This window comes from Mustela nivalis (genome assembly GCF_964662115.1).
Source record: "Mustela nivalis genome assembly, chromosome: 6".
Lineage (NCBI taxonomy): Eukaryota > Metazoa > Chordata > Mammalia > Carnivora > Mustelidae > Mustela > Mustela nivalis.
Window position 1 is genome coordinate 75,125,155 of NC_139025.1, and position 26,017 is coordinate 75,151,171.

The window sequence follows — 26,017 nt, forward strand, 5'->3', positions numbered from 1 at the left end:
AAAAGAAAAGTAGACATTAGTGTTGCCAGGGTCCGAGGGAAAGGGAAATAGGGAATGACTGCTAATAGGCATGACATTCCTTTTGGGAGTGATGGGAATGTTCTAGGATTAGGTAGTAGTGATGCTGCACAATCTTATGAATAAACTAAAAACCATGGGACTGTACACTTTAAAAGCACGAATTTTATGGCAGGTGAATTGTATCTCAGTAATGTTGTTATTTAAAAACTGATGGTACATGCCAAAGAGCAAAGGAGCAGACTTTTAAAAGCTCCCAAAAGGCCTAAGCTTGGACCATATGAACAACAAAATAAAAAATGAGAGCATTGGATTCTAACCTATGGAATAGAATAAATATCCAAGAGTACATACCAATATGCAGGAAGAAAGAAAGAGAGAGAGAGAGAGAGGGAAGGAAGGAAGGGAGGTAGAAACAGCCCTACCTTACAGTAGAATTCCAATTTCAAAATGTAGGAATGATGGTAATAGTCCCCGCTAGGCAAAATCACAGTAATAATCCCAAGTGAGAACCACTGATGAATACTAATAGCAGTAGTTGAAAGTATGGTAAACAGGACATGTGCAAAATCTCACAGTATTTGGCACAAGATGCCCATCAACTTAAAAAAGGAAAATAATAACTCTACATCAGAAAAACCTGACAGACACTTCCTTAAGTAAGAAGTCCAAGTTGGCATCACGGGATGGGTGGTGGGGAGGTCACCTGGCTAACTCAGGGAGCAGAATATGTGACTTTTAAAAAAAAAAAAAAATTTTATTTGGGTGCCTGGGTGGCTCAGTGGGTTAAGCCGCTGCCTTCAGCTCAGGTCATGATCTCAGGGTCCTGGGATCGAGTCCCGCATTGGGCTCTCTGCTCAGCAGGGAGCCTGCTTCCCTTCCTCTCTCTCTACCTGCCTCTCCGTCTACTTTGTGATTTCTCTCTGTCAAATAAATAAATAAAATCTTAAAATATATATATATATATTTTATTTATTTGTCAGAGAGAGCAAGTGTGCATGAGTGGGGGAGAGGCAGAGGGAGAAACAGGCTCCCCGAGGGCTCCATCCCAGTACCCTGGGATCATGACCTGAGCCAAAGACAGACACTTAACCAACTGAGCCAGTGGTATCCCAGAACATGTGACTCTTGATTTTGGGGGTCATGAGATTGAACCCCAAGTGGGTATAGAGATTACTTAAAAAAAATTCTTTAAAAAAAAAAAGTTAGCATCACTGTTCATAAGTCATATTAACATCATGTATCCCCTTATATGATGGGCTGACAAAAACATGTTTCTTTGATCTAATCGTAAGAAATTGTCAGACAAAATGAGAGACATTATACAACATAACTGACAAGTACTCTTCAAAAATGTTAAGGTGGAGGGGCACCTGGGTGGCTCAGTGGGTTAAGCCGCTGCCTTTGGCTCAGGTCATGATCTCAGAGTCCTGGGATGGAGCCCCGCATCGGACTCTCTGCTCAGCAGGGGGCCTGCTTCCTCCTCTCTCTGCCTGCCTCTCTGCCTGCTTGTGATCTCTGTCAAATAAATAAATAAAATCTTAAAAAAAAAAAACCTAAAAAAAAAAAATGTTAAGGTGGAGAGGACCTGTCACTATCAGAGAAAACTAAAGAAACGTGACAACATAAGCTCCTGAGTTAAGCTCCTGAGTTAGATCCTGGACAAGGAAAGGAACATTCGAGCGGATGTTCAAAAATCAACGTTCAAAAATCATATTAGGTCTGTAATGTACCTAAAAGTATCATGTCAATATTAGTTCTCTAGTTTCAATAATGGCACTATGGTCAAATAGGCTGTTAAAATTAAGGGAGGCTGGATAAAGGGTGAATGGAACTTTCTGTACTGTTTTATCACTTTTCTCAAATTATTTCAACATAAAAAGTTTAAAAACTCTGATTTAAGCGGCTATTTCTAAAGTTTTTTTCTCTGAAAGTCACGTTATTTTTCTCTGAAAGTCAGTTGTGGATTCCTTCTTTGCCTTATAGGTTGCTAACAGAATAATGTGAAAAGCAGCAACCCCGTGACATCACAGCGCATTGCTTTGGAAACCTCAGGTTTTTAACATTTTCCTGGTCACAGCTCCTTAGTTATATGCGCTTTGGCCAGCAGGTGGCAGCACCCAACCAGGTTCTTTTCCGCAAAACGCCGGAAGAAGCCCGAGATTGCAAAGAGGGAGGGAAAACAGGCAGACCTCCCCGACCCGGGAGCTGAAGGTAACAACATCATTATTCGAAGTACAGTCACTAAAGAGAGATGCCATTTTTAAGGACGCTTAAGTGATGAGGCAGGGAGGAAAGAATTGGTAAACAGTGATGTAAGGCTTGGAGGCAAAATTAACCACCCCGCCCTATCCCCACCCCGCCCCCACCCCAGCCCGGGGCATCAGGAAGGAGCCCAGGGCACTGCTTCCACCGGGTGCTAATGCCACAATGTTGAAAGAATAACAAAGGATGACTTGCAAATTTAAACTTTCAAAAGAATGAATTACAAAGAAACGGTAATTATCAATATTATAAGAAGTTTAATAAGGTTTGAATATGACTGTGAGCAACTTGGAGGGCGGAGGGGAGGAACTGTAGACCTGGAAGAAACTCCACACGGTTCTCCGTCTTTCTCCTCCTCTGTCTCCCCACCCCAGAACTGCCCCCAGCAAAGTCTGACGTCGGACGCCCTGATCTCAGCGGTCTTTGCGAGCTGCTGAGCGCCAGGGAGAGACATGTTTAAAACAGCACAGCCAGCAAGCGTCGGAGCTAGGAATGAAAGCTAAGACTTGGGATAAGTCCAGTCCTTCCACGGAGCGGAAACCAGGTCTGAGCTCCTGCCTTTTCCAGCAAGTGAGTGGGTTCGAAGGGACCTGGGAGGCGGGCTGACTTCGGGAGTGGTGGGTACCGAGGGTGCCCGGAGGAAGGTGAGCTGTGCTAAGCGGAACCCTCCCCCACGGCGGTTCGGTCGTATAAAATATGTATTGTAATGTTTTATAATTCTGAGTTTCCTAGACTGAGGACTCCTGTTCCTCGTTCCACCACCCCACCCACCTAACTTTTCTTTCTCCCATTGAAGTGGGAGGGAGGATAATGGTTGTGAAATGTAAAACCCCAAGCTTCTGACCAGAGAGCTTCCTGCTACTTCTGAAGCTTCTCCCAGAGTGACCTCAATCACTAGGCCTGAAACCAAACAAACAAAAAAAGAAATCTATTTAAAGATATCCCCTCTACCACTTCTAATCCATAGCCTACTGCTAATGGACAGATGGGCATTGTGGTGTCGGCTCAGAGAGCTCCCCAGCAACATTCAAATACTCAGTTAACACTCAGGGCCTGGCATCCTCAGACATCCCTTCCCCCTTCCCGCCCCCCTAGCCCATTCATCAAAGCCGCAGATTGGATGTGTAGAAGGACACGGCCTTCAGCATCAGCCAGGCCCAGCAGGGCTCGCCCGTGCCAGCCTTGAGAAATAGACGACTGACAGAGATGAGCTTAAAAAGTCCCAAGGGGAAGCTGTTCCTGAGTTTCTGGTAGAGGCCCAGGTGGGGGGGGGGGCAGCGAGGGGGGACCACTGCAGGCAGCTATATGAGTGTGCGAGCCACAGGGCCAATCCAAACCAGCCCTCCCAGGTACCCACCGGCTTTACCTCTGCCTTCCCTCCTAACCCAGAGTCCTTGCAGTTCATCTTGAACTTGGTATATCAGGGTAGGCCTTTCGTGCTGCTTGGAGCTTCTTCCCACATCTGCGGCTGAATGTGACAGGATGTGGGTAAGAAGGCTTAAATACTGTGATGCAGAAACCCGGAGCTTTACATAACACAGGCACCACTCAGCTGATGGAGCAAAACTTCATACAAGAACGCACTGCCCACAAAGAAGCAACTCAGAAAGACCTGCATGGCTGTCAACATTTCCATTTGCTGAAATTTCCTCCCCACACACCTACCCGCCCCCACCCCCCCACCCTCCCAACACACACACTGGTGTCCAGGATGACACTTGGTTTTAACCAGAAGGAAAATGAAAATGTCGCACAGCCTTGCACCCTACCCTGACCTGACAACCTTCATCTTATATCTTAAGAACTCAAAGTTTTGGCGGGCGGGGAGCACAACACAATTTGCTTAACTTCGGGGTACCCTTTTTTTAAAATGGGAACTTTTTTTACAGTCAAAATAACGTTTTCTCATTGAACCAAAGTTAAATTACCTAATTACATGCCTGAATATACAATTCCCAGTTAGAATTTCTCAAATTGTCAGTAACGTCCTTTTATAGTTGTTCGTCGAAAGTGGATCCCAAGGTTTCCTGGCTGGCTCAGTCAGTAGAGCATGTAACTTTTGGTCTTGGGGTTTGAGTTCAAGGGGCACGTTGGGTGTACAGATTACTTCAAAATCTTTTTTAAAAATAAAGAGAGAAAGAAACTAGGCTCTAATAGCAGGAGCACACATCACACCTTTTTTTTTTTTTTTAAGTCTTGATTGTCTCTTCATCTGCAACATTCCCTTTTCTCCTGCTACTGGCTCTTTGGGGACTAGGATGGGCTGATTAGTAGAATACCAGCCTCCTGGTGATGGCGTCCTGTGGATGGAGCTTAGCTAGTTTCTCTGTTCCTTAAGTTTCCTGTAACCTGCATATTAGATCTAAAATAGAGATTTGGGTTAAACATTTTTAAAGTGCCAGAATTCTTAGTGTATTTTATAAAATGGAGAAAGCGTCTCACAGAAAGGCTGAAGGACATAAATGACAATGGCATAGAATATAGCCCACATATCAACTGATTGAACACATGTATCTTAGTCTTATGAAACCCAAAACCTACTTACTTGTTACATGGACCCGAGTCTACTTACAAGTCTACCTTTGGAATCTCATAAGTCACAAACAGGAGCCCTGACACGGCCTGGAAGAAATCCCCATAAAACAAAAATAAAATTAAATTTAAAAAAAGAAATCCCCATAAAAGAAATTAGGATATTTAAGGAAACACCTGTTTTTTTCCTTGGGAGCAAGATCTGTTTCCACTTTCTGAAGCACAGCGCTAGCCTGCCCCCCGCTGCTGGTTCTGATCTCAGTCTACCTGTTCTGCCTGGTCCTTCCCTTTGCCCAAACCCCATAACTGACAAATCAAGAGTAACAACAGAGTATCCAGTTGTAGAAGAAGTAGAAGAAGATGGGACTTTTGAAGTTTTACCTCGTTGTCAAAGTTTATAAGAGCCACTAATTTTAAAACTTGACCCCAAATCCTAAATATTTTACCATGTTTTGTGGAATAAGGAATTTGTTCTATGAACCTGTGACCTACTCAGAGAAGCCCCTTTAAAGTGATCTCAGCTATTTCTTCTGTTCAAGGAAATGCAGAACCTCTGGATCATCTTCCCCACCCCCTCCCAAGTTTTTTGGTAAATTTTTTTTTTTTAAAGATTTTATTTATTTATTTGACAGATAGAGATCACAAGTAGGCAGAGAGACAGAGAGGGAAGCAGTCTCCCTGCTGAGCAGAGAGCCCGATGCGGGACTCGATCCCAGGACCCTGAGATCATGACCTGAGCCGAAGGCAGCGGCTTAACCCACTGAGCCACCCAGGCGCCAAGTTTTTATTTAAGAAATCTCTTTGCCAGGTGTGGTGCTTGACCTCATGACCCTGGGGTCAAGAATCACATGCTAGTCTAGCTGAGCCCACCAGGCGCCCCAGCCTCAGGATCATCCTTAAGACAGGTTAGCTTTGACCTGTTGTTAGGATCATGGACTATGGAGCAGCAGCTGGGAAGGAAATGCTCCAAGTGCTAAGTAACCCTCAGATTAAATCAATCTATCGAAAGCAAGGAAGAAAAAAAAAAAATGGGGATTGGAGGGACAGGAGGAGCCACAACTCTAGGTAAGAAACAAAGGGAACCGCTCTAGAGGGACACCCATCTGTCATCTGCCTGACTCTGATGAGTATGACTGCAGAGAGACTGAAGCTATGGGGGAAGAAAACTAATTTTAATGTATAGCCTTGTGTACCATCAGAGCTTTTTTTTTTTTTTTTTTTAAGCATATGCATGTAGGACTTTCTTTTTTTTTTTTTTTTTTAAGATTTTATTTATTTATTTGACAGAGAGAGAAATCACAGGCAGGCAAAGAGGCCAGCAGAGAGAGAGAAAGGGGGAAGCAGGCTCCCCACTGAGCAGAGAGCTTGACGTGGGGCTCAATTCCAGGACCCTGGGATCATGACCTGAGCTGAAGGCAGAGGCTTAACCCACTGAGCCACCCAGGTGCCCTGCACATAGGACTTTTTCAACAACTACAAGGTTTTTGTTGCTGCTGTTTGTTTCACACATTGATGTATGTTACCATTCTTGGGAGGATTTGCATTTTCACTTGTCTACTTGTTCACTTGTCTATAGGCATCCACCAGAAAGAGAATTTTAGGTGGCTCTTTATTAGAATAGGGAATGTATTTTTGCCCAGGAGAAAGCCTTTCTCAATTCGTCTGAAATTTCTATGACAGCTCAAGACTGTCCCCACTATGCTTCTAGGGAAAGTGTGTGGTGGGCCACCCTTGTGTTTAAGCAGTTTTCCAGAAGCAGAATGCCCAAGTCAGGCAGCAGTGGCTGTGGCCTTAACTGCTAGTCTTCAAGGTGAAGCCCCACTCTCCCTCAGCCAGAGCAGAGAGAGGTATTTTTAACCTTGGTGTTGGCTTACACAGAGGTTCAGGTATTCTCTGGGGCGTTCTATGAGACAAGAAAGCTGAGCTCCAACGCTTAGACTCATTTGCCCTACCTCAATGTGCTGGTTTTATGCACCTTGCAGGATTGGACTATAAAAGCTGTAATAAGTGAAAACTATTTATTACGGTTCCCCAGAAACCCTTTGGATATCATATTTCTTTTTGTTTCTGACACAGACGTGCATTGTGGGGACAGGCAGCTCACCCCACTACCTCCCCCACCCCCATGGGGAAGGGGATAGAAAAATTACCTCACATCACCTGCCTTAACTAGACCAGGAAGAGAAACCAGTTGTTGGTCTATTACAAAAGAACTAGAATTACAGGTAGGTTATTTAGGTCCTCTTCAGAAGGTGGCGTGCGTTAGTCATAAGATCTAATAGCACGTGCATGAGACAAATCAAGTCAACAGGAAATTGTCGTGTTTTCATGAGGTGAAGACAGATGTTGAAATATGTGTGCGACACAGAAAAATTTGTAGGAAATTCGGGGATTTCATTTTTGTTTTTTTTTTTTTTTCATGAAATGAGTATAAAGGGATATCGATTTATTAACAAAAGAGGGATACAGACATATCACTTAAGTAAATAGATATCCCTCCATATCACCGGCTATGCGAGTGCTGGGCTAGAAAGCAACTAGTCTGGGCCTGTTGGTGGATGATTGTCCCTTCCCTTAAGAGAAAGGAAGGTAAATGTAAGCAGCCTGTGAGTTTGTTTCAAATACACACAATCACACACACACACACACACACACAATAGGAAGACAAGTCTGTAGAGACCATCAAAATTCTGATTAGAATGCTACATCATCTTTTAATGTCATGGCCTTTCAGAAAATGGAGTCCACTGAAGAATCTACATCAAATTTAGTCCAGTTTTTTGGGGGTTTGCACTGACCTAAGAATCAGCTCGCTCCTAGCATTATTCTTTCAGGTCATAGCTAAGGAAGAAGTGGCCGGTCCCGTATCACTAACACAGAACGCCCCCAGTTAAAGACAGGACGTGTAACATACAGTTTACAGCTGACCCTCTTGTCCCAGACTCCAAGTGCCTGCTTTGAACCTCTCCAGGAGCACCTCAGAACTGGAAGGGAAGAGACCCACATCCAGATTCCTGAGTCACCCCAAAAGGTGGCCTTGGTTCCTTACTCCTCTCAGCCATGCACGTCCCTCCATCCCACACCCAATTCTCCTTCCCAGCTCCACCTCCCTCTTCTACCTTTGCATCTTTCTTAGCGTTTTAAAAATCAAGACTTAGGGGAGCTTAAGGTGGGCTCATTTGGTAGAGAGTGTGACTCTTGATCTCAGGGTTGTGAGTTTGAGCCCATGTTGGGTGTAGAGATTACTGTAAGAAAATAATAAAAATCAAACTTTAGAATAACAAAGGATTTGGGAGCATATGGTTATATAGCTATTAAATCTTTATTTTCTGCTTAATCCCTTTTATTAGTATATGACATGGAAATTTTTTAATTTATTTTTTTGTAATCTCTACACCCAACATGGGGCTCAAATTCATGACCCCAAGATCAAGAGTCACACACTCTTTTGACGGAGCCACCCCCCCCACACACACACACAACATGGCACAATCAATAGAAGAAACCTGAAATCTCAGTAAATTTAAAAATCAGAATTCAGGGCAGCTGGGTGCTCATCTGGTTAAGCAGCTGCCTTTGCCTCAGGTCATGATCCCAGAGTCCTGGCATCCTTCTCCCTCTACCCCTACCCATACTACTCCCCCTCCCTTGTGTGCATGCACATGCCCTGTCTCTCTCACAAAAATAAATAAATACAATCTTTAGAGATCAGAATTTATTTTCAGATTAAATCCCCATATTGTAAGTACCTCCATGTGGTTGCAGTCTAATATCTGTAGCTACACAGACTTAACTAAACAATCTTAGATCTTCCGTCTTGCTTCTTACTTGGAAGATAATCTGGAAATCATTGCCAAACAGGCTGCATGAGTCACAACAGGTGACTGTATTTTCCTTTCTGGTGTGAGGCATTGCCAGATAAATTTAGTTTCTATTATTTTTGCTGTTTCTCAGGAAGAGCAGGGTTTGCAAAGTACATTAGAATGGCTGATCTGATTCACTTCAGTTTTCGTTTCTTTCGGCGGTGTTTTCTAATGGAAGGTCTTTTCACTCACTCCTCAAAGGCTGTCTATGAATCTGGCCTCAGACGTGAGGGTTTGGTAGCTAAAGCACATCTGGGTCACTTCCTAGTCGCACTCAACTCCGTGGTTCATGCGGTCTGTTTGGTGTAGTATGGGCAGCTAAAAGAGTTTTGGTCCTTTGTTTTTCATTTTATATACACTCATTTCATAAACATGAAATGTGGGTCTATGGTGCTTTGGGGTGCCTTGTGAGCTGTGTGAGAAGTGTAGGATTTGACCTCTGTTTTCAAGGAAATAGTCGGTGACTAATTCTAAATGAATTACTGAGTGGCAGTAAATGACATCTATATAATGCTAAGGTCTTAAGGAGGGAAAGGATTGCCACAGGAGAAGGTCACTCAGGACAGTGTCATAAAAGAAGAGTTAAAGTGGTACTTAAGGAAGCGGTAGAATATGTAGCATTCCTAACAGCCTGGCTGACCAGAGGCCCTGCCTAGATGCCCCCACAAAACAGCTAGATCTGCAATGAAACGTATTTTCTTTGCATCAATGAGCTTGTAGGAAGTGAGGGACATTTCCCAGGGACAGAGATTAAAATGTGAGTGCTGAAACCAGGGTGATGAATAATCAGCACACAGGAGGCAAGTTGCAGGAGGCAAGTTTACCCTGAGGGCAAATCCTAATGAACTGCACTAGGGAGCTTCTATTAGTCCACTAGGCTGCCATCATGAAATACCACACACTGGCTGGCTAAAACAACAGAATTTCATTTTTTCACAATTCTGAAGTCTAAAATTCCAAGATCAAGGCACCAACAGGGCTGGATCCCTCTGAGGCCACTCTCCTTGGCCTGAGGACTGTCACCATCACACTGCCTCTTCACATGTTCATCTCTGTGCTCTTGCCTCCCTTGGAAGGGATCCAGTCCTATTGGATGAAGGGCTGACCCTGATTGGATTAGGGCTTCTGCCTAATTTTAAAGCTATCACCTCTTTAATGAGCTTATCTCTAAATATGGTTATGGGTTCGATCTGAGGCACTGGGGATTGGGATTTCATCACGTGAATTTGGGGGAGACAATTCCGCCCATAACAGAGCCTACATCTTGTGTCACAAAAGTGAACCTTAAACTCTAGATTAAGCCAAGGATCCTGGAAGGGGCCAAATGGTCCCTGAAGGCAGTGGCTCCTGCCTGCAGATAAAAATGAAAGTTTCCTCTGAAAAAGCAACTTCAGTTTAGACCCTGAGGGTTCCTATAGGTTAAGATCAAATATTCACTGATTACCAAAAAGATCAATAAGGAAAAAAGGCACCATGAGTGGGAATCAGCAAAAACCTTCCTCGTAAGTCACCACTATGAAGAATGAGGACCCTCCAAACTTTAAATACTAGAATTACCAAATAAAGGCTATAAAATAGTAATATAGGAAACATCTAAGGGCTGTAGGATTTCTTTTCCTTCTTGGTCACGCGGTTCTGAAGAGCGAAGAGGTAGACCAGACGAAGAGTGGTGGGCAGCAAAGCAAAGTTGATCGAGTGATAAAAAGCGACAGTACAAAGCAGAAAGTACAAAGTTTAATGAGTGATAGATACAAAGCTCCCCAAACGCGAGGGACCCTGACAGGGTTGCCACCAAAGTTTCCATGTCTAGGAGTTTGTAATGGGCTTGTGGAGGGAGGGCTATTTTAATCTGACTCACCCTCCCTCACCTGGCATCCAGTTAGGTTGTTATCTGCCTGTCATGTGGGAACGTGTGGAGGGGTCCTTCCAGGGTGGGTGTAAAATCCTTTTAGGGTGGTTTCCCCTTAAGGCAGGGGCCCTTGACTCTGCCTGCCTTTCTTCCAACTATCCTTCATGGTAAATAAATAAATGTTGGAATCACAAAAATGGGTGGAAAAACAATAAAAAATGATGGGGCTGAGTGGAAAAAGAAACACATAGAACTTTTAAAATAAAAAATATAAGTACAGAATTTTTAAAAACTCAATAAAGAGATTAAATAGCAGATTAGAAACAACTGAAGCAAAAATTGGCTAACTGAAAGCAAGAGCGTCAGAAATTAACCAGAATGTAGTGCAGGGAGCAAAGATAAGACAGAAAAGAGGAAAATGTTTAGCATATGCCTAATTAGAGTCTCAAAAGGGGAGGTCTGAGAAAATGCAAGAGAGGCAATATTTAAAGAGATGATTGCTGAGGATTTTTCCAGAATGGTGGGAGACAAGAATTTAAAGATACAGTAAAAGCAATCTATGCCAAGAAAAGTAATTTCTTAAATATCTAAACCTAGTCACATCATAGTGAAATCTGCAGGACACCAGAGATGAAGAAAAAATCTTTTCTCCGAGAGAAAGGGCAGATCACCTACAAAGGAATAATACTTAGAATGACAGGAGACCACAGAATAGCACTTTCAAAGTCCGAGACAAAACAGCTGACAGCCCAGGCCTGTGGATCCATCAAAACCACTTCCCAAGAATAAGAATGCGATGAAGATGTTTTCAGATCAACCAAACTGAATTTGCTATCCTTAAGCCTGCAATAAGAGAATTTCAAAATGATCTTGTCTTCTCTAGGGCTCCCCCAAAGTAAGTCTTATTAAATGAAAGTTGATTTGAGAGGTGATCCCAGGAAATATTTGTAGGCAAGTAGGGAAGTGAGACAGAAAGTAAAGGAGGCCAGAAAAGGTGCATTGTCAAGCAAGTCACCACCATGAGCCACGGAAGCTTCATCCCACTGAGGAACCCCGGGGCCAGTGTCAGATGGAGGAGGTCAAAGGGCAGGAGAGCCGGGGTATCCACCCGTCCCTTCAGAATGGGGTGCTGCTCCCAGGAGGCATTATTCCTCCACATTCTTGCCTGCACCCGGCAGGAGCAAAGGGCATGCAGTAGGCAGACCTGCAGATGCCAAGGATTGGAAGCAGGACTGGTTGAGGGGATACCGAAGGGCCACTGGCAAAGCCTACCACCCATGGACTGCAGGAAAACTGCACTACAGTTGTGCAAGGGGAAGTTGTGAAGAATAATGAGCCGCTAGGCTAATGACATGTGGATCCATCTAGACAGATGCTGTTAGCATAAAATGAGAGTATTAGCATCGACATCATAGTTCGACATGAGACAGAGCAGACGTGACTGACATGGTGGCTACTGGTATACAGTAGAGTCAGCCTCACTGTTAGGAGGAGGGAATTAAAGGTTAGGAACCCCGAGTTTCCTTAAAAGAATACAATTTAGCCAGTTGTCTTCATGCGAGGAGGATAAAGGTATGTTATCAGAGGTGACCTGATGCAAGGGCAGCTGGGCTTACAGCTTGGAGCAGTGCCAGCTTCCAGAAATGGCTAGCTGGCTGGCAGGGAAGGAGCGATGGCTGAGAATGGCTGGAGGTAAGGCAGGGGAGGATGGCGGCGGGAGAACCCTGAAAACCTAATGTTCTATCCCGCAGGACAGGGGTTCCGGGATTTTTCATCACACACATCATCCATTAGTATTGTTGGAGCTTGTACACCTGTATGTAATATTCGTACATTATAAACCATATACTCAAAAGGAATTTTTGATGAGCCAGATAGCATTGATCTAGATGAGTTAAATATGCCTTAAAAATCGTTCTTAATATTTGTTCTTAAAAACAATAATTAAAAAAATTTATGTGAGCGATAAGCTGGACTTACACAAGATGGGTATATTTTGATCTCTGGTTTTAGTGGCTGTCGTGGCTTATAAAAGATACCTGGGGGTGGGGGTGGCGTGCCTGGGTGGCTCAGTGGGTTGGGCCTCTACCTTTGGCTCCAGTCGTGATCCCAGGCTCTCTGCTCAGCGGGGAGCCTGCTTCCTCCTCTATCTCCTCTCTCTCTCTCTCTCTCTCTCTCTCTCTGCCTGCCGCTCTGCCCACTTGTGATCTCTCTCTCTCTGTCAAATAAATAAATTAATAAAATCTTTTAAAAATAAAAAAAAAATTTTTTTAATTTAAAAAAATAAAAAAGATACCTCAGGGGCACCTGGTGGCTCTGCCCTTAAGCATCTGCCGTGGCTCAGGTCGTGATCCCAGGGTCCTGGGTTTGAGCCCCACGTCCTGGGGTTCCCTGCTCAGCAGGGAGCCTGCTTCTCCCTCTCCCGCTCCCCCTGCTTGTGCTCCCTCTCTTGTTGGGTCTCTCTCTGTCAGATAAATAAATAAAATCTTAAAAAAAAAAAATCCCTCACCAAAGTAAAGCAGACTGAGGAAGAAGTGTGCTTATAAATCATGATAATTATTATTTCTTCAATCCTACACACTCATTATGCAAGCATTTTTATTGAAATTCAGCTAGGAAATTTCCATGTTCTCTGATTTCAATCAGTGGTGATAGCATACTAATCAGAAGGGGCTGATTTACAGGGTTGGGGTTTTTTTGGTTTTGCTTTGTTTTGTTTTTTTTTTAACAAACAAGTGCAAATCCCATTGAAATTCTTCATCAGAACCATATTTAAACAAATTAGAAAATTATGCTTCTGAATTTTTTAAGCAGGCGGTGCCAGGAGGCCCCTGCAGCCATGTGGGTAGGAGACTTAAGGTGCTGTAGTCAAGAGGTAGGTATGGAGAGAGGGGTCAGAGAACAAATTTGACAGGATTTGGTAATGGCCTATGAAAGGGGAGGGAACAAAGAAAAGTCTGGGATTATGAACCCCTGGATTAGTGGGATTCTTTCAGGTTGCAAAATGCAAGAAAATAATCAAAATACCTCCATGAATGGAATTAGATTATAAGACTACATGGAAACCTGAAGGGGACTAGGAACCAGCTCTGTAACTGCATTCCTGGTTTCACGAAAATGTCACTCATGACATTTCAAATGTGGCTCTCGTAATCCAGTATCATCTCAGGGCTCAGCTGAAGCCCTCCTCCGTGGCCAAGTTTGCGACAGGTCCCCAGAGCCTGCCATCACTTGTTCTCTCTCTCCCACCCCCAGTGGACTGACCCCCCCCTTACTTTCCCCATCCATCTCACAGTTCCTGCTTTCTCCTGTTTTTTACCACCTCATGATTCCTCTTTGCTTTTTTCTCCGTTTCTCTGTCTCATTCAACACCAGTTCACTCATTCAGCATCCCCTCTCTGCCTCTCAATTTAAAGTCTCAAAGGGAGAATGTCTGACTGGTCCAGTCACCACAGTGCTGGCCAGAGGTCTCAGGTAAGGCCAGCCATAGGTCACTGGCCAGCCTTCAGATGGCTGTCTTCGAGCAGATGTGCACCTGGGGTGGTGGGTCATGTCTCCATGGCACAAATTAAGGCCTCTGATGCAACCTGGGTTTCTGAGGAAGCAGCGGTGGGCGTGCAAATAGGCTGTGGACCTACAAACAAGTTGGGGTTTTGCCTACACGAGATGGTTAATGAGTCCGCTGCTGATAGCTTCTGTCCGTTATAGCCTGGGAGACAGGAAGCTGGATGTTCTGGATGTGGCTTATCATGAAACTAAGACCAGGGACTGCATATTTGTATTTCACTTCACGCCTGAAGCTTTACTTCAGGTATGACATAAAATTACCTAACTGATCTGTGCCACAGTTTTCTCATCTGTAAAATGAGTTCAACAAAACCTTATCTCATTGGTAGGCTATGAGAATTGAATCAGTTAATATATTCAAATCATTTAAACAGTACCTGGCATATAATTATCATAACATGAATAGTTGCTATTTTACTTTCAATCACGAGTTAAACTCCAACTGCAAACCCCCATCCATGCATCGTATCTACCATTTTGGTCTCTTGATTTTTAAGTTTGGCCTCTGATTAAATATTACCTTGCATTGTTTTTTAATTATTTCCTGTTGCTAGTCTTGGCTCTCTAATATGATTTTTATACTTTAATATGTGCAAAATAAATGTTTCCTTATTCAGAATTTTGAAACTATTCTTTGTTTTTATTTCACAGCCTATTCTAAGACTTCTCTTGTCTGATAAATCAGAGGGTCAAAATTCTGGGAAAGGAAATAATTCTTAGCATAATAAATACTTTTTAAAATTTTCTCCTGTTCTTATTTTTGTTTCAAGATATCTATTATATTGTCGTAGTTTTTTTTTTTTAAAGATTTTATTTATTTATTTGAGAAAGAGGGAAAGAGAGAGAGAAAATAAGAGCAGGAGGGAGGGGCAGAGGGAGAGGGAGAAGCAGACTTCCCACCAAGCAGGGAGCCCAACATGGGGCTCAATCCTAGGACTCTGGGATCAGGACCTGAGCTGACGGCAGACACTTAACTGACTGAGCCACCCAGGCATCCCATATTGTCGTAGTTGTTGTTGTTGTTTTTAAGATTTTATTTATGTAGTTATTTCACAGAGAGAGAGAATACAAGCAGGGGGAGCAGCAGAGGGGGAGGGAGATGCAGGCTTCCCACCTGGCATGGAGCCTGATGCAGGGCTCCATCCCAGGACCCCAAGATCATGACCTGAGGCATGACCCAAAGGCAGATGATTAATCCCCGTATTGTCATAGTTTGATTGATTTCCCTCTGAAGAAGGTCAGGTACCCTGGAACATTTGATATTATCATTGAGAGATGAAGTAGGTGTTACATGTTTATTGAAAGTGATACACAAGATTGACTCAGAAACCAGGAGGCATATGTTGATGTTTTTCGCCTCAGTAGTCTTACTGGCATTGGTACATACTCGAACTTGAATACTGGCTCAAATGAATCTTTTATGCAATGATCAATAGTTGGTAGGATTTGCTTCAAGTGTTGAAACCGCAGTGCTCCACTCTATTTACAGATGTACATTTAAGCAAATTTTCATGATGTCCTTATATTTTGAGATTACATACCCTAACTGTGAGACATAATCTACATGGCAACAAGCCAGTGGATACATTAACCAATGGATCCATCCCTCCTGGGACATGACATCCTTGAACTGAACCCCAAATTGTCCCTATCAATACAATGATCTTTCGTTGTTTCACCTTGCAGGACTCTGGTTTGGAGCTTGTGCAGGTCTCTTCTCTTTCCTCTCTCTCAGAGGGCAGTCACTGAGCCAGAGAGTAACCTACAGACCATCCTGCTTCTGCAAAGCCCTGGCAGAGAGAGACAGCAAACATGCCTCCCCACTTTCCCTCTCACATGGCCAAAGTCGCCTGCACAATTGCTAACCCTCTCGGCTCCTTCTTTTTGCCAGAATTATCACTGAGTCAGTCAGAGGGTCAGGTGCTTTCCCTCTTCCCACTAAAGCAGGCACAGGTCAGATGTCACTATTGATGAGAGAGAGCGAGAGGAGGAATTTCAAAGCAGCTGGAGGCAGGGCATATGTTTCCAGATTAATATTGCAGGGGCTATGGAGGCGACACATTTAACAGAGATATTTCATTCCTTCCCGTCTTGACACCAACCTTAAAGTCCTTTAGATCAGTAATGGTAGCCACGAGTACTGATAATAGTAGAAGGCTTCTTCTCAGTAGGTATGCCCCAGGATCTCTAACACCCAAAATAAGGTCAGATGGAATCACAGGGCCATGACACCTTCCAGCAAACTCAAATATCCACAGTCACAGAATGTGCAGAAATATAAACATGTGACCCTCCATGTCATCAATGCAGCATTTTCTAAGCCAAAATTGTGTGTTCAATATAATTCTGGGTGCTGAAGAATTATCAAAATGCACAAGAGATTTTTCCTGTCCTGAAGAAATGTATAATCTCACTATAGAGCTGAGGCAAGCAACAGGAAACAATTTGAAAACCATGCAAGATAACATTTAATCAGAAATTGTTACTTAAATTAGAGAGACCAGAATGGCAGATAACAATACATCTTGGGATGTGTGGCCTTGAAAGAAGAATTACTCTCCCTGGACCTCAATTTCTTTATTGGTTTTTGTTTTATTTTGTTTTTAGGTAGGAATAATTAGGAGTAATATTAATCCCTTATTATCTGTTAAATGATTCTGTGATGGACCCATGTAATACAGAATGTGTCAGCACTTAAAAAAATTCCGAGGATTCATGGGGCGCCTGGGTGGCTCAATGGGTTAAGCTTCTGCCTTCGGCTCAGGTCATGATCTCAGGGTCCTGGGATCGAGTCCTGCATCAGGCTCTCTGCTTGGCAGGGAACCTGCTTCCTCTCCTCTCTCTCTGCCTGCCTCTCTGCCTACTTGTGATCTCTGTCTGTCAAATAAATAAATAAAATCTTAAAAAAAAATTCCTAGGATTCAAATGTAGGACATCATTATTATTACTGTAATTATTGCCATTATGACTATTCATAGAAGACTTGAAATTCAGGAAGGGGAAGGGATCCTGGTACTCTGGGAAGCATATTCAGAGAAGGAAGTGTCTGAAAACCCGAGCCAGCTCTGAGGGATGAGCAGAATTAAGAAGGGGCGCAAGCAGGATTGGAGGGGTGGCAGGGAGAACAGTGTCTGAGGCAAGGAGAGAAGTGTGAAGGATATGAGGTCAATCAGGTGCCTGTTTGGCTGAACATAAGGACTTATGCTTAGGGTGTGAATAGGACACATCCAGGGCACTGACCCAGGGCAGACCTCACCACCAAGCACAAGTCCCACAGTTAGAAAAGGAATACGTTGGCATTTCCTTTGTTCAAGACTGGGGGTTTAGAAAAGAAATACTTGTGGTTTGCTTAGAAAAAGCAAAGTCTACTTATCAGGGCAGGTGTTCAGAGAAGTAAATGTTTTGTTCTAAACACTACTGGCTGGATTCATGCTACCTGTATCACTGTCCATCATCACTGCTACCGCTGCTCCCCAATTTCTTCCTGCTACCAGTGACCTCATTGATGCCAACCAATGGCCATTTGTCTTTATCCTTCTTGACCTCCGCTGAATCTGTGCCTGGTCCTTACTCATGCTACATTTTCACAGAAGGCTGTATTGTCCACTCGGTGCTGGGAACAATTCTATCCCTGATTCCCAGGCAAATAGCTTCAGAATTCTGCCTGAAATTTAAACCACTGAGATATTTATACCTGTAAACCAGTCTTTCCTTTCAAAACACAAATACATCCAAGATGGCTAAGGAGGGCTGAGACTCACACTTCACTGTTAATGATTTTAATAAATTAATTTTCCTCCCACCATCTACCTTCGAGCTGTGCTGAAAGAATGAAGGAATGCTTGCTTGATGAGTTCAGGAGGAAGGAAAGGTCATCTGGAAGACAAGGAAATCATGCAGGAGGGCTTTGGTCAAATTAAAAGCAGAATGAGGATATCTGAAATCAACCTAATTTTCAGACTTCTGCCAAAACTCAACCTTACTCATGTACACATATCTAGGGTCCCCTTTCCGCCCCTCACACCCACCCCAGACTTTTCTTTCCCTGACAGCCCCAGAATGCAGAAGGGAGACACCCTTCTTTCCTCAGAGCAGCTCCAAATAAGAATAAGTATACATTATTTTCTTCCCTCTGAATAAGACCACAGGGTTCTCAGAAGGCAGTGCTTGGCTCCTTTTCAGGACTGATCTCAGCGTTTCAGTTGCAAATGCTTAACTGCAACTTCCATCTGCCTTCCCTGACTCCCCAGCCAGGAGCCACAGGGAGTGAATGTTACCTAGCTATGCCCTGATTAAAACTTGGGTTTATATAAAAATCTAACTTCCAGGACCCAACTGTTCTAGAATGTTCTTCTGCTGGGATAAGGCTGAATCACATTGAGAGCTGGGAGAACACTTCTCTCCTTCTTCTCATGTTCCATCATTGACCCCTAGAATAGTAACTTCTGCCCAGACTTTGTCCTCTCTAGGAAAGTGAGAAAGCACTCCCAGCTCTGCCTTTTGGGGAGGAGTGACTGATATGACCGGGGAGAAGAGTAAAGGTCACATTGCTTGCTAGATCTCTCTGGCTCAGACCTGCTGCGCCATCTCTCTGATTTTGTTCCTATGAAGCAAGTGGATCTGGATGGGGGTGCAGGCCTACTTTCTGGAGGCTGATGTCTCTCTAGGCCTCCTCCCTGAGTCTGATAGGTAATAAGGGTGGAAACTCCCTTCCCTGTATGGGAAGTATGCTCTGCAGAACAGCTTTTCCTACCCACAGGTAGAGCTGAATTCCTACATGAACCTGGGTAGTAGTGGGGTTGTCTAGTTCAGCTTTACCATTAATTTAAAAACGTGGTTTTGTTCCCATTAGTTTTGCATGTGTATTTCTCAATTGATTCCAAATGAAAGGGGAGAAAGCATGTGATTGATTGAGTCCCTAAGATTTCAGTGGTGTTTCAGGGAGACTTGCTTAGCAAAGCCTTCTACCCCCTTGCTTCTCAGTGCTCTCTGAAGAGCAAGAACCTATTCTGATATACCTTTTTTTTTTTTTAAGATTTTATTTATTTGACAGAGAGAGAAAGAGAGCAATAAGTAGGCAGAGCCCAGAGGGAGAGGAAGAAGCAGGCTCCCCACTGAGCAAGGAGGCAGACATGGGGCTTGATCCCAGGATGCTGGGATCATGACCTGAGCCAAAGGCAGACACCAAACCTACTGAGGCCCCCAGGCGCCCCTGATAGATCTTCTTAGAGATCTAGGCCCCATCTTCACCTCTATCCTAGTCTTCACCTCCCTCCATCCCCATTTGAGACCTGGGGTTTGTCAAATGTGCTTGGTGGGCTGGTGCTGGTGATGAGGACCCAGTCACCTTCCAGTTACATCGTGTCCTGCTCCCTGTTCCTCAGGCTCTGATTTGGGGCACACTGGATTACCAGGGTATTTGCAAATGCTCTAAGGGCCTGCAACCCAAGATACACTTAAGTCTACATGGTTTCCCTGCATAGTTATCAATATTAAGAAATAGTTGGCCATTTAAAAAATTTACCATTTACTATTCACTCTTTTTTAGGAAGAACAACACTGTGGGAATTCTATAATTTATTATTTATCAATAGGAACTTTCATAAGAGTAAATATTGTTATCTTTCAATCAAACTTCTGATGGATTACCTTTGAAGAAAGACACATTCTTATATTACAAATGTTTCTTATATTACAAGTTTAGAATAGTAACTCTAGAATTCAATTACATTGTCAGAGTTATTTGGCACAAACCATTATTGCAATGTCTCATAAAAAGCAATGAGACGAAAAAATAAACATTGTTTTTATGACTGGAATATTGGCTGGCTGGTGTCATGGCCATATTTCAATTAGAATAATTATATTCCATCTCTATATTTCTATCTATGAATCAGCTGGAGTGATTTGTAATAGGAAAATTCATGTCTCAGACTTTTGAGGTCTCAGGCTTAGTAAAATCCCACCCCATTCCACTCCAGAAGTGTATTTTAAAAATTAATGATAGGGGCGCCTAGGTGGCTCAGTGGGTTAAGCCGCTGCCTTCGGCTCAGGTCATGATCTCAGGGTCCTGGGATCGAGTTCCGCGTCGGGCTCTCTGCTCAGCGGGGAGCCTGCTTCCCTCTCTCTCTCTCTCTCTCTCTGGCTGCCTCTCCATCTACTTGTGATTTCTCTCTGTCAAATTAATAAATAAAAAAAAATAAAAATTAATGATAAAACATTTTTAATAGCTCTATTTTGCTGCTGACCAAATTCTCCACCTTAAAGGCTACAGAATGACATCTATTTGCATGACTTGAGATAACATAATATTCGAAAAGGTATTACACATTTTTCTAAGCTATGTTGCTAGAAGATATTACTATTAACATTTCTAAGCAAATATGTTCTTATATGTGATGCTTAGAGCAAATGCTTCAGTACCTGCACTATTCTGAACACATAAGAATAGGTGACAATTCTGTCGGAAAATATCTGAGAGTGTTGCTCCGTCATGAAAAATCATACAAGCTAACAGAAATCTGAGATGAACTATGTCAGAAGTTTCCCTCCTGGCCCCACCACTAACCCAGGAGTGAAAAATTTCTTATCTTCTGTTGCCTCCTTTCTTTTTTGTTCTCCCCTATCTCAGTAGTTTCAAATACCACAGAAACTTCCCTATGTGACCTTCCCAGTTGCTGTCTCCTTTTCATTCCTTTAGTCACACACAACCTTGTCACCCTTCACTGAATTTTTGTGAGAGACTTCTAATAACCTCAGTGTCCATTAGACCCAGGCATGAGGGGCCTCTTCTGGCTGTGCCCTTCTCCACAAAGCGAGCATACTGTAGGTCTAAGGGACATAGAGTGTATGGGCCTCTATTTTTACTCTTGCCTGAGTCTTATTAGCATTAGCAAAAGGCCTGTCTAACTGGCCTCCCTATGTCCAGAATTTTTCAAGATGAACCTTAGAGCCTCTGGCTCCTCAAGCAGAGAGGGGAGACATCAGTGGTATCTTACTTGGGCTTTATTTCTCAGGCTCTTTGGAAATGTGCTTCCAGCTTTTGCCCTCAATTTTGTGGGCAATATTGTTTCATTTGCAAAGAGGTAAAAAAAAAGAGAGCAGCTAGTTTAAATGACTAACTGCTTCGGTGAGTCTATCAACATCCCAAACCAATCAGATTACTGAGGAGTCCAGAGTCACACTTCTAGGAACGCAGAGAACTGCATCCCAGCAGAGAGCAAACAAACCAAACACCACAGACATTTGCGTAAGCCTCCCGTAGTACCTGACCTTTCTTGACCCTCACAACTCCCCTGGTAAGGCAGTCAGGAACAGTATCATTCATTTAACAGAGGAGATAACATGCGTGGAGAAGGGGAGTTAGTAAGATGCTTAAAATTAGACAGCTAATAAGTGGCAGGGTATCCCAAGGCTTGACTCCAAATTTTTGCCTCTAGGAGGTGCAGGATCCAGACTTACTCTGAGATCATATAGATGTGCTTTTTATACTTGCAAAAACAGCTCTAGGAAAGTACATTTGGCTTCCAGCTCTGGTCTGACACTGGCAAGTGTTTCTTGGGGAAGTTGTTCCAGTAGAAGTAGGCCTAACTTTCCATCTTTAAGATAAAGGTGTTAAAGTGGATGATCTCTAGGACTTCTTCCAGCTCTGTGGTTCTTTTAGTCTGTACCCCAGATTGCATTGGACCTTCGTGAAAGTGGCCCTGGAGCCTGCGCCATACCACTGCGTTCTATGAATGAGTCTTTATCAAGTGGCCCCTGGTGTCCTCCATCCTCCTTGGTTCATCAGATCCTGGGGCACCAATTCAATCAGAAGTTAGACATGAACACTGGGCATGCAATGGCAAATCAACAGTCCCTTTTTTGTTGCTATTCCCAAACATTAAAAAAAAAAAGATTTTATTTATTTATTTGACAGAGACACAGAGAAAGAGGGGAACACAAGCAGGGGGATCAGGAAAGGAGAAGCAGGCTTTCCACTGAGGAGGGAGCCTGATGTGGGACTCGATTCCAGGACCCTGGTATCATGATCTGAGCCAAAGGCAGACACTTAATGCCTGAGCCACCCAGCCACCCTATTCCCAAATATTTTTAGCGGCAAGACCACAGGCAGTACTTCCCATAGGATGCTTGTTCCAAGGGATATTAATAGGATCTCCTTGAAAAGGGAATCTTCCTGTCACTTGGCTAAACAATATCAACCAGGTTTCCTTTGTAGACACCCTCTAATACTTACAGGGATTATTAATTATTAATCTTCAGGAGGAAGATTTCTCACCTCCAAAAGCTAATGCTTAGAACCTAGCTTTCGAAGACATTTGGGGGAGCACATTTGGGATCCGCGGATTGTTGCTAGCACCTCAGAATTTATACAAACCCAAAGCAAAATGTAGCTTTTGGTGATGACTAAATGAGATGTAAGATGATGAGGTTATCTGTTTGTTCCCTAATAAACCCAAAGGCAGGAATTTACCTGCCTGCATGTCAGTTCTTTGACTACACCCCTAGGAGATGATTTACTTAATGCAATGCCTAATCAGATCCGTCATGGTAATTGGGGGGAATGATGCTGGTTGTTTTAAGAGCTCCACGAGAGGTCTGTTGAAATCGAATTCTGGACTGGATGAGATCCACAGAAGGAAGTGTCCTTATTATTTAATGTTCTTATTATTTACTCCTCATCTTTTGAATCTAAAACAGCTTCACTCATTTACATTTTTTTTTTAAGATTTTATTTGACAGAGAGAGACAGAGAACAAGCAGGGGAACTGCAGGCAGAAAGAGAGAGAGAGAAGCAAGCTCCTGCTGAGTGAGAAGCTCAGTGCAGGGCTGGATCCCAGAACTCTGGCGCCTAAGGCAGAGGCTTAAGCAATTGGGCCACCCAGGCACCCCTTATTTACTTTTTTATTTTTTAAAGTAGGCTCCAGGCCCAACATGGAGCTTGACCTCACAGTCCTGAAATCAAGAGTCTCATGGTCTACTGACTGAGCGAGCTGGGGGCCCCTCATTTACGTTTTTCAACAAACATGACACCTAAGCACTTCAGCTATTTTTGGAAGTCAACTCTATCCCTGTGGCAGATTGCATTTTCTGAAGATGCCTGCAATAATTCCATCCCACATACTCTTCTTACAATGACCCCTTGAGCCAGATTGTAAAGATGTTGTGCACCCTTGCTCTCTTCTTTTGCCTTGCTCTCTTGTGATCCTCATTTGTGGAATCCGGCTACCTTGCTGGAAGGACGTCTAGATGAACGTGTGCAGAGAGGCCGCACTGAGAGATCACGTGCATGTGTGCCTAGTCAGTTACCCACATCGTCCGCCAGACCTGTGAGTGAAGATGTCTCTATGGGATTCCAGCCTTTAGCCATTGACTCACTCCCCTCTTCTTCCCAGGGGCAAACCTGGAATCACAGAGTGGAGACAAGCTGCCCCCTCTCTGCACAGTCAGAATTCCCGATGCCCAGAATCCATGAGCATTAAAAATGGTTATTTTTTAACCATTTCAGGGTGGTTTTTAGGCAGTCATAGTAACTAAACAACCCCCGAAGGATAAAATGTGTTCCTGCTGAGGAAATTTGAAAGAACATGTCGAAAAAGTTTTATTTCATGAATCTTTAGAATTTGAGATTTATCGTCCTTGTTTCTTGGACCTCTTTGTATTAGAGATGTTTGGATTCGGTACCAAATCACCAGCATTTTAGCATTTGAGTTTCTCCAAATCAGAATTTGTTTGTCCGAAAATGCCCAGGAATCCTAAAATTGTTAGTATATGCAACCCGATGTCTGGATGCCTTCAGGGGCCTAGCAAGTGAAAGAAATAAACCAAGTAGAGACTTGGCCGAAGGGAAACAGGAGGGTTCCTACCAAATTACTATGGTGTGATTTGTGATATTCACCAGCAAGTGACCTGGTCCCAACTTCCCTTTTGAAACTTTTGAGGAAGCCCTGTTGGCCTGTTGCAGTCCCTGACTTACGCCAGATCTCTTTTTTCAAGCTCCAAAGGACACTGAGAGTCCTAGGACACCCCCAGAATCTGAATTCTTTTGATGTTAAAACATGGATTCAAAGGTCATTCTCGAATTCAACTCACTGAGCGTGATAAATATGCTAGTGCCACAGGGCAGTCTTGATTAAACTCCTCAGCAAAAAAATTAGTCTGAGAACTAGAAATGGGTCATTTGCTCCAAGGGATCCCATCAAGTTTCTAGGAATAAATCATTTTATCAATTTATAAACGTGGCTTGGAGTCTTGAGAACTCTGGGCTCTGTGACTGACAGTTTATCTCCCCCACCAACATTTCTGAAATGCACATTTATAGGCAAACTGTGAAAAACAACAATTTTTTTATGTGTTTATTCTTTTAAGATGCATTTTCAATCAAGTGAATGTGACTTTAGGGACTGTCTTCCCTTCTAGACAGGAAGCCTCCTGAGGGGAGGCTTTGCCTGTCTTGTTTGTCATATTGCCCACATTCAGCACCGTGCCTGGCACATGTCAGCTACACAATAATACATAGTCAATGATTGAACTGTATCCCATTTATTTAGTCCATGCACATACAGTAAGCACCCACTGTGCATAAAGTGTTAATCTTGGAGGTGGGGTAATGTTATGAGCAGTACAGGCTCAACTTTGCCTTGGGACACTTAGAATTTAGTGAGGGGAGGGAACTGGAGAAATACCCAAGTAAACAAATAAACTCAATAATTTCAGGTACTGCTAATAGTTATGAAGAAGACAAAACAGTGTTCTGGTGATTGAGGGGGAAGTCAGGGTTATCCCTTAGGAAGACTCTTTTTTTTTTTTAGATTTTATTTATTTATTTGAGAGAGGGAAAGAGAATGAGCAATGGGGAGGTCAAGGAATGAGAGAAGCAGACTCCCTGTTGCGCAGGAAGCCGAATGAATCCAGGCTTAGTTTCCAGGACCGGGAAACAAAGCTGAAGGCAGACAGCCACCCAGTGGACTAAGCCATCCAGGCACCCCCCCACATCCCCCACCTCCACCACTAACACCCTTAGAAAGGCTCTTATCAGTCAGTGAGCTGACTCATGGATAATGGGAAGCCAGATATTTATATAAGGGAAGAACAGTAATAGTGGGATGAGTGTTCCAGTAGCAGATATAATCAGTGCAAATGTCCTGGGGTGGAATTTGTTTGGCTTTTTTAAAGGATATGTTACATTGAAAACACAGTATAGCTGGACCATAGTGGAAAAGGGTCACATGGTAGAGGATAAGGTGGAGATGCTGGCAGGGGCCAAGCAGGGAAGGCCTTAGAAACAACAATAGAGAGGGATTCCAGGGGGTGCAAAGCAGCAAGCTGTAACAAGAGCCAAAGGAGCCTGTCTGTAGTGGACCTAAAGGAAAGTGTAAATAACACCTACCTCAGGAATAGAAACCTCACTAGCTATAGCTGCAATCTTACAGGTGCTCTTCTCAGCCCAGGACTCTGAACTCGAGGACACCTGACCTCACTGCTGCTTTTCTCCCATCCAAGTACTAACCAGGCCCGACCCTGCTTAGCTTCCGAGATCAGACGAGATCGGGCGCGTTCAGGGTGGTATGGCCGTAGACACTGCTGCTTTTCTTTGGGATCAGCTGCCAGCAATATAGCACACCAGAGCCTGGTGGGCCACTCACTAGCTCTAGAAATTTGGAGTTCTGAGTTCTTGTGCGCCAAATATCACCCTGATTCAATATCATTATCATGATCACAATAATGAACAGCCCCAAATGCTTTACTCCAGATTGAATGAATCAGACCACAGTATCAGGAACCGGCCTTAACAACAAAGTTATTTGGGGTCGGCCAGGTTGGGACAGTCCAAGGGCCCCCTCCTTCAGCAAACCAGTCCTCACCTTTAAGGACTTCCCTCTTGGCTACTCCTCCCACAGACTCCTCCCTCTGCTTATTTATG

General features: G+C 43.5%; 1 protein-coding gene across 3 annotated transcripts in view; it reads left to right on the forward strand.

The window, feature by feature from the left end:
* Window positions 1-2,164: 2,164 nt before the first annotated feature.
* Window positions 2,165-26,017, forward strand: part of ATOSA (atos homolog A) — a 141,530-nt gene continuing 117,677 nt past the window's right edge. For all 3 annotated transcript variants that reach the window (XM_082734722.1, XM_082734726.1, XM_082734718.1), the window contains exons 1-2: window positions 2,165-2,232; window positions 2,658-2,853. The gene's annotated coding sequence lies outside the window, so the exon portion shown is untranslated. The remainder of the gene's footprint in view (window positions 2,233-2,657; window positions 2,854-26,017) is intronic.